Raw genomic sequence first — 8,481 nt, 5'->3', positions numbered from 1 at the left:
CTAGAATCCTTTTGGAAGAGGAAACTTCAATTGAGAAAATTCTCCTACCAGCTTGACCTATGGGCATAAGAGGTATATTTTCTTGAATGAGAGGACAAAACTCACTGTGGGTCGTACCACCCCTGGACAGGTCATCCTGGGTACTTTAGAAAGCAGACTGAGCAAGCCATGAGAAGCAAGCTAGTCAGCAGTACCACTCCATGGCCTCTACATCACTTCTTGCCTCCATGCCCCACTTAGAATTCTTTCCTTCCCTGACTTCCTTCAATAACACACTGTGATGAGGAGCTGTATGGTAAAATAAACCCTTGATCCCAAGTTGATTTTGATCATAGTGTTTTATCACAGCAATAGAAATCTTAACTGAGAAAGCCTTCCTGGGAGTTAATTCTCAGTCTCTGAGGAGAACTTTTGTCTGAGTCTCTATGCCAGAGGTGGCCTCAGAATTCATCTTCCGCTGCCCACAAGCTAGAAAATGCTGATTTGTTTCCCTCCACTGACTACTGGGAATTCTTGGCCATTTGTGATTATCTATTTTGAGGATGTTAGGTTTGTTTTATGGTCTGGCCTGGGCTGATTTGGTACAGATCAGAGGTGACCAAGGAGTCTGATTGGGTAAGTGAGGGGTGAATTCCTCTACTTGTCTGTAGAATCCAGGTATTACTGACATAAATAGAACTATTTTCTATATGTCAAAACGGGAACACACACTTTTAGAAACTATATCATTTGGAGATCACTTGAGTAAAACCTTGTTTTGTGTATAACTTCCTGAATAAAATGTGGATGATAGTGGAGAGTAAAGAAATAAACAGAAATGACAGGCACAGATCTAAAAGAGACCAGGAGTTTAGATAGGACAATCAGCACATCAGACTGGTGACAGACATGGGTGCCCAGTGGTGAAGCATGAGGAGTGCTGGGTGGGAAATGGCTTCTGACAATGAGAATGAGCGGCAATGTGTGAGATTAAGGAGATTCCAGATACCACCTTGTCCAATCTCCTCTCATACAGGAACAAACAGAATCTCAAAGACTTGCAAGTGGCCTGGCCTGGTTCAGCCCCCAGTGAGAAGCAGCTTGGACTCCCGTCCCTTTCCTCTGTTCTATCCATGGCCCTCCCGAGCTTGACTGGGGAATGAGGGAAGCAAACATGAATAGGAACGTTCAGGACTCTAGATATTCCTTCAGATGTTTCCCAAGCTGATCACGCCTGGAATTCCTGCCCACTTCAAGCACCTCTCAGTTCCTAACTCTGAGGATTTAGCATCACCACCGAGTCTGAGGTAAAGGAGGAAATTCCTGTCTAGCTTGGTGCCAGAGACACTGACACTGTAGGGGATTCTGTGGAACAATGTGTCTCAGTTGTGTGTGGTGGCAGCATTGTGGTCTGAAGGCTTTATCCTGAAATCAACCTTGGACAGGGAGCAGAGAAAGTTTCCCGTGAAAGCACCGAAGAGTTTCCTGTGGGGACTCTCCCCTGCCTGCATTTCAACAGAAATCTCTTCTGCATTCACCACACCTATTTCCATGAACCCACGTGGCTGGAAAGTTGCCATCCTTATTATACTCAGAGAGGGGGAAATGAGGAGTAGAAGGAAGTACACATTACACACCGATCTTCAAAACAGAAAAGGCTGGCCATATTACTCTGTTCCCCTCCCCCCCCCCGACTTGTTTGCACTTTTGTGCTAAGTACGTGTCCCAGGTCTAGTCAGTGTTTGTAAGTGACCCTCATACTTTCCCCACATTGTCAGTAGGTGTAGAGTCTGGGCAAACTTGAGGCCCTCTGCTCTCACATGTTGGTTGTCATAAGCCAGTGTTCAGTACTGACAGCATGCCCCTGTCCCTTAGACATTTCCTTAAGCCTCAACTCATTGTCTGCATGGGTATGGAACAGGAGCTAGGCTAGACACAATGCATAGGCTCATTCTAATTTTAGAAATAAAACACTTGTCTTATACATAGGTAAGTAGATTTTTCCCATATCACAAACTCAGAAAGTAAAAGAATCAGGATTTGGATTCATGTCTTCTACTGTGTGATTTAGTCATAATAATGGATATCTTTGCTGGGAGGAAACTTAATCCCATTCATACTGTGAGGTAGACCTGGACCTTCATTGAATATTTTGGTAACGTAAAATGAGAGATAATGTATACATCAACTATTTTCTTTGCCTAATAACTTATTTGGTTCTAAATTATAAACAGAGTTTATTATTTACCGGATTTCTCAAAAACCTTTGGTTGAGTCAGTGTGGTGGTACAAGTTGCAGTTATAAGTTTGGGTGACACAAGAGCAGTGAATTCACCACAAGAGAATCCCAGTCTGAAATTCTTCTTCGTGCTTTGGAATTTTTATCAAGAATCAAAATCTCATAGCAACAGATGGGGGAAGACAACATATTACCACCTCCCCAACATTCCACCATGTTTTCTGTGCTGCCTCTTGCTTATAACAAAGATAAACAAACAAACAAACAAAACAAAACAAAAAAAGACATGTGAGTTCATACCCTCGTGGGTCTTTCTTCTAGAAGAAAATAAACAAAGGAATAAGTCCATGGTCTCTAAAAATACCGTGCCACATGATTCCACACTTACTTTATTCAAATTGTGATTCTCTTACAAATACAGCAAAAGGGATTGGCTCACTCTTTAACTTATTAAGCCAGCATTTACTGAACATTGGCTGTTACACGTGGCTTAACCAGCTGCAATTGGTTTAATGAAGCATTTATGTAATTCCTGTGGAACAGACTTGTCTGTGGATAACACCAGTGGCCTTTGACAGTTGAGAAACTATCGAGGATGCTGTGGGAAATTACTGTTAAGAATGATCTCTTCAGCAAGGACATTAGTTCCTTTATGCTCCTAGGTTAGGAGTTAGGTTTCAGCTCTGTTGCCTTTTCCAGGCTTCTGAATCCTCAAGACTGACTTGAATGGTGCTTGGGTTGAGAGCAATACCCCCGTGTCCACAGCAAACAGAATCACCACCAACAACGGAAAACTTAGTTGTAGCCAACCATATTTGCTTTTGTGAATTAGAATGGAGTGTAGGTACAAGTATACAATTCAGATTATTAGAAAGTGAAAAATGGGGCTCAGAGAGCCATCTTCCTTAAGAGGGACCCAGGTATGATTGTCCATCATTAGTATGATGGGGTATCCAAGAGCAGACAGAGAACACCCAAGATACTGAGTTCCATAGTCTGTTCTCTCCGGAGCACTACAGAAGGATAAGAGGCTCCCAATGACCCCTTCCTAAAAGTTCCTCTAGCCAGCCTAAGTCATGCAAAAACGTGTTGCTGTTCCCTGACTATTTGGATGTAGAAAGGACACAGAGTGGAGCAGAGATAATTAAAGAGCATTTTACTCTCGAATTAGCAAACACCGTCAGAGCTTAACTCCGAGATTTAGCTTTTTGCTTTTTTTATAGATAATTATGAGCATGCCAAGATAAAAATGAAATTTCTTCCTTCAAAGGCAAACATTTCAAAGGTTCCCCTCTTACATGATGTTTTGGAAGAGCAGGTTTTCTTGTGGGCATAGGGGCAGGCCACCTGCCTGCTCTCAGCAGACTCACTCACATCTTTTGGGACCTGCCCGCACAGCACTCTGACTGGTTGATTTCCTTTTCCACCGCCCTCAGCTAATACGGATTCTTCAAGCTCTTTGTATCCTTGCTGCCTTTGGCTTCCCAAACTCCTTTCAGTTCGATACATACAAATACTCTCCTCAGGAGCAACAGATAAATTTGAGATCAAAGTACGAATTGTATTCTTTTATGTCTGGACAGGACTTGACAGCTTAGGAAGCCATTTGACAAAACTATCCCATTATTGGTTATAAAATTCCATTTTGTACATAGATATTGCCATCAGCACTTGGCAAAAAAAGGACTCTGCTATTGAGATATGTACTAGGTCTCCTTGTTGCAAGTCTATTAGTCTTTCCAGACAATCACAATTTATTGAAGTTCGTTGTTATACTAACTTCAAACACTGGCTCATAGGTGCACTTTCCCTTCCCTTGTAAAGACTATGTATTTCTTTATCAACTCACCATTTATTACAATAATTCTTGGTTTCTCAGAGTAAATGTTCACCCAATGAAGACTGCCTGAGCAGTCACAGGTGCCACTGTTACCAAGTGTGGCATTTCTAATGAAGATGTTGGGACCATCATAACAGTAATTGAGAGAGAGTACTTAAGAGCATCCTTGTAGTAGATTACCTTGTGGGCATTCTGGCTCTTCCAGCCATGGCTCCTAATGAGGAAGGACCCCTTTTCCAACACCACAGCAGCAGAGGCCTGAAGAACCAGCTATCCTGAAAAATAGTCATGACTTTGTGGTGGTTTATTTAACACTGGATGGAAAAACCAAAGAAACATTGCCAAGAGAAAGGGACAGACAGATGCACAGATGCGCAGACAGAAAAAAGGGTCATCCCTAGATGTTCGCTAACCCATTTCTTGGTTCATAAGATCCATTAAAGAACAAAGACAAACATAATATGAATAAACTCACTTCCAATCCTACAAATTGTTTCTCCCCCTGAAAAATCAGTTGGGAGCTATAAAGTCACTGAAGCAATTCCCATCCAACTCCCCTCCTCCCAGACTGAGCTGAGCACACATAGAGAAGGCCTGCAAAGCAGAATTCCCTTCATATCGGGGTCAAGGTAAGCAAAAGCAGATAGGCATACAGCTAAGATTGTGGAGTTTTAGCTTAGGGGATGTATTTCATGTTCTCTTTCTTCACAGAGTCTTCTCAATTCTGTTGTTAATTGTAGTTGGTCAAAAAAAGTTTCTTTAAAATATTTGCATCAATTTGAACTATGTGTTTCATTTCTACTTAGTCTCCTCTTTCCTATATAGATCTATGCATCAAGTAGTCAGGGCTGCATCTGCCCCTAGTACCTGACACAGTTTTTAGAAGTAGGCAGATAGTCAATGAACGTTTGTCAGCAATGACTCAGCAAGATATAAAAATTATTTCCTGGACTGGAGAGATGGCTCAGTGGTTAAGAGCACTGACTGCTCTTCCAGAGGTCCTGAGTTCAATTCCCAGCAACCACATGGTGGCTCACAACCATCTGTAATGAGATTTGATTCCCTCCTCTGATGTGTGTGAAGACAGCTACAGTGTACTCATATACATGAAATAAATAAATCTTTTTTAAAAAACCATATTCTATGGCTAATGCCATTTTTAAGAAATGTAAATTATTCATAAGTGGAGAATTTTGAATGAGAATATGGCTAACTTGTACAAGCATATTGTTTTTTAGAAAGCCTTTTAAGGACACCTCTCAAATATACTTCCAATGAAATAAATAACTATTTTTCATGGTTTAGTTTGTCTTTGAAATTGGCTTACGTATTTTAAAACACCTTCCACTCAAGAGAAAATAAAATGTGCAACTTATCCATTCAAAAGATAATTTGTTTATTTGACATTTATTGACACTTAAATATGTTATATTAAGTTTTGACACTAAAAGAATAATAAAGAAGAAATAAACACTAGAAATGTTTTGAGTAACAGTAAAGCAAATGGAGAATGCACACAGGTATCTTTCATGCCTTGAAGGGTGGCACTAACACTGTCCAAATGTAAAGTTGTCACCTTAGAGTTGGTGCCATTGTGGATCCACTTAGTAGAGTAGTTCTGAAGGGGATTATTCCCATTGCATGTAAGAGTCACTTTCTTATCTGTAAATATTCTAATCTATGGCAAGTTCAAGGACACTTCAGATTTCTGAGTGACCTAAAGAAACTGAAATTGTGATGACAAAGGAATTATATTATTATTACTATATCCTTTTTTTACTGTCCAGTCATTATCCTCTCACAGTCCACCCTCCAACAGTTCCTCATCCCATTCCTCCTCCCCCATCTCCAAGAGGATGTCCCTCCACCTCCACCCCACCATACCTGCCCCCTCCCTGGGGCCCCAAGTCTCTCGAGGGCTAGGTGCTTCTCTCACTGAGGCCAGACCAGGCAGCCTTCTGCTGTGTATGTGTTGGAGACCTCATATCAGCTGGTGTTTGCTTCCTGAAGCCCAAGAAATTTTAAGTCATTGAAAATTATCCAGTCTCAAAAGGACAAACATGTCAATATTCATGCTTGTACATATATGTACATGTTTGCACAATGACCCATTTACCCTGGCAGCAGAACAAGACTTTGCCCTGATGTCTAGGAAAAACAATAAAGGATGAAGTGTACTATACTGTCACCTCAGGGAGCAACCAAGCTAAACCCAAAGATAACAAGAAGTTTGGAAACAAGCAAACTAATTTATAATGTGATGGGATAACCTCCTCTAATTCAGTTTAAGCATCTAGAAATAAAAATTGCAATCTCCGCTGGAGAGATGACTCAGTGGTTAAGAGTGCCGACTGCTTTTCCAAAGGTCATGAGTTCAAATCCCAGCAACCACAAGATGACTCACAACCATCTATAATGAGATCTGATGCCCTCTTCTGGGGTGTCTGAAGACAGCTACAGTGTACTTACATATAATAAAAATTGCAATCTCCTTGTAGATAGAGATAATATTAGTCACACTCAGTCATTGCTTATTATAATGGTTGGTATATAATGTTTATTAAATAATTATTAAGCAGCTAAATGGAGGACTAATGGATGAATGTCAACATCTTGGTTTCATTAAAACATGTCAGGAACAACTGTCAATCACTTTAGACTACAGCAAGGATTGGTATACTTTATTGTAGTGTGCATGAATAAGTTGTAATAATTAAAACTATATAATAGAGTTGATAAAAATACAAGCTCTGCGTGGTCTAAATTATTATAACCCTTTAATTGTGAATAGATAGAGTGAAGAATGTTTGAAATTTTAGAAGGTCATGAGAAAAACCAAGAAGGTATCAGTCTTGGATGGCTTCTGGGAGCAAGAAGACATGATGAAAATTTAAGCCGAAACTAAAGAAATGGCTACATGGTGATGATAAGAGGTGATATAGTCATGGAACTTTCTTCAGACACTTGGGACTTGAGGTAGAATCCAGTCTTTGTCAGCTGTGCAGCCTCCACTAGTGATGTAATCTGAGTAACTGGAGTCTCAACTATAACACAGAAATAGGAGAGTCACGTGGTCGTTGGACGGGTGTGCGTGAAGGGCCTAGATGAGAGGCTGGGGCATGTCAGCTTAAGACGTGGCTATAGAGTTAAGCAAAAGAAGAGAGATGGCTTGAGAGAGGGATATGGTATATAGGAAACTTTTGAGCAAGGGAGAAGGCATAGATGAGGTAATCTGGGAATCAGGTTATCCGGAGTGAGGGTGATTCACAGCCACAAGAGAACAAATACAGTATGAACAGTCACACAAGTGGAAAGCAATGCTCAGACCCACTGGAGAAAGAAGGACCAAGGACTCACCTGTGAGCATGACATCCAGAGCTGCAAAATTAATAAGTGGCAAATTAGCATCCGTCCCCAGTGTTCCCAGACACCAGAGTACTGGGACCAGTGTGGGAAAGAAACCCACACTGCTTTAATGACCAATGTGGAGCTGGAGCTGTGCTCTCTCCTCTAGCCTCCGATGTTGGTACCTGCCTTGTACTCTAATAGATGCTAGAGGATTGAAAAGACCTAAGCTGTTAGCCTGGTTTCCCACTGACTGGGTGCTCAGCCCACTTTCCTCTGATCTTTCCTACAGAGTGTCTGGGAAGCACCTCTTGTTTTGCATATGTGCTACAAAGTCACAAAATAAATAAATAAATAAATAAATAAATAAATAAATGTATGTCCCACCATGATGCTCTCTAGATCTCATGATGCATTTTGGTCCCTCGGGGCAGAGAGTAACATGAACCTGTACTTACACATGAGCAGCAGTGCTAGGCACAGCTGGGCAGACCCTCCAGTGGCCATCACCCCTGCACCTTCAGGTGCTAACTGTGCCAGAGAGCTATGGCTTCGAAAACAGGCTTGAAACCACTAAAGGAGAAGGAAATGTCTTCTGCATCCTATTTGCTTAACTCATCAACTATGCCTGGGCTTGGCTTTCTCCAAAGAAAATAATAGGGGTGTGCCAAGTTGGACAGTTTTACAGTCACCCATTTTCTCCCACTGCACCTTCAGCTGTACACCTGGAATCTGGTGGGCAAGGACTATGGATGAACCAGAGTCACAGAGACCCTTTAAGATACCCTTCAGTGCACAAGTATTTGATTTGAGACTTAGAAACACAGGGTATAAAAGACTGTAGAAAGAAACATACTTACTGAAACCTTTGATAAGTGCCAGGTATCATGTTAAATATAACTAACACTAACACTGTACACACAAGAAAAAATCTTATGAATTAGATATTACTATCTCATTTAATTAGAATTTATTACAATCTGTATTTCATTAATAGAAAAATAGACCTTTGGAAAGTAATTTGTGTTATAACTCCACCTATTAAATGGATAATTTGAGCTTTAAACATTTAAAAATA

At 40.8% G+C, this 8,481-nt stretch overlaps 1 pseudogene; it reads right to left on the bottom strand.

The window, feature by feature from the left end:
* Window positions 1-2,888: 2,888 nt before the first annotated feature.
* On the bottom strand, window positions 2,889-7,910 carry LOC116096892 (annotated as a pseudogene).
* Window positions 7,911-8,481: the final 571 nt, after the last annotated feature.

Source organism: Mastomys coucha, unplaced genomic scaffold (assembly GCF_008632895.1).
Source record: "Mastomys coucha isolate ucsf_1 unplaced genomic scaffold, UCSF_Mcou_1 pScaffold1, whole genome shotgun sequence".
NCBI lineage: Eukaryota > Metazoa > Chordata > Mammalia > Rodentia > Muridae > Mastomys > Mastomys coucha.
Note: the sequence above shows the minus strand (reverse complement) of the source record. Positions and strands in the feature narration are given on the sequence as shown.